This window comes from Austrofundulus limnaeus, unplaced genomic scaffold (assembly GCF_001266775.1).
Source record: "Austrofundulus limnaeus strain Quisiro unplaced genomic scaffold, Austrofundulus_limnaeus-1.0 Scaffold3, whole genome shotgun sequence".
Taxonomy (NCBI): Eukaryota; Metazoa; Chordata; class Actinopteri; order Cyprinodontiformes; family Rivulidae; genus Austrofundulus; species Austrofundulus limnaeus.
The window spans coordinates 7192066-7193294 of record NW_013952405.1 but is presented as its reverse complement, the minus strand read 5'-3'; positions in this window follow the sequence as shown (position 1 = coordinate 7193294).

Here is a 1229-nt window from a genome sequence, read left to right as displayed (position 1 = left end):
GGGGGGAAACAATGGGCGATCCATCTGTGTCAGGGCAAGTGGGCAGCACCGTGGAACCTCTGGCAACACCATCTATCACAGGAATTACACAAACACAAGGTCAGGGTGCTCCTGCTTCCAGTTCCTGTGTGATGGCCCCGTTTGCACCTCCAGGACCCCGGCTGGCCCTCGGACCATCGTTTCTTCTTGGGTGCGTTCTCGTGGAGCAACAAGAGGAGCTGTCGTCTCACAGTGGGAAGGTCAGCGGTGAGATGGGATCAGACTCAGCCCAAACCCCACGACAAGACATGAAATCCATTTAGTGGATATTTGTCAGTGTCAATTTATTTATATGGCACATGAAATAACAGAAGTTGATCAAAGTGCTTCACAATTCAGCCAAATGAACAGAGAAAACAAAGAAACACAGACGTGTTCAAAAATTACATTGAAAATAAAATACAGAAAAATAACATTAAACCATCAGCTGTAAAGAATCTCAAACTCYGCAAGAATCAAAAGTGCAGAAAAGATAACTCCTAAATATATATTTAAAAGTCTCAGTGGTCCGAATACAGAAAGGTAAACCACCCCACAGGACTGAAGCAGAAAATRCAAAAGTCWGATTCCCTCTGATAATTACCGYAGGTCTAGRAACATCTAGGAGAGGGGACCAACAATTATACTTAAACGTACATATATGGAATCGTAAATTTTAAAATCAGGTCAAAGTTACCTGAAGACAACAAGAGAGTTGTAGCTGTTTATCTAACCAGTTAATTTCTATTGTGATAGAGCAGATGATGTCATGTTATTTGGGGTGGGGTATATTATAACGACTGGATCAAATACATCTTCAATCATACTTTTTTATTGATTTCATCATATTTATCTGAGTGAATAAAAATGAACCATTCAGCAAGWATTTCACTGAAACGTACAGAATTTCTTTAGACTTAGTTCAGTTCTTTTGAAATGAGGTGGTAAAAGTTTATGAACAGTTAATATCTTACCTGTTGTCTCTTGTTAAAGTAATTCTGACCCAGTAATTGACGAGTTAAAGGCTAGTCTGAGCAGAACCGGACCAAAGAGCATTGCTGTCATCTCTGAACAACTGGTCCTCGTGGGTCTGCTGTCCTGCATGTTGTGCTTGTTTCCCAGCTCCAACACACCTGATTCACTGATTGCAGAAGTTTGTTAATCAACCATTTATTCAAATCAGGTGTGTTAGAGCAGAGAACCTCTTCAAG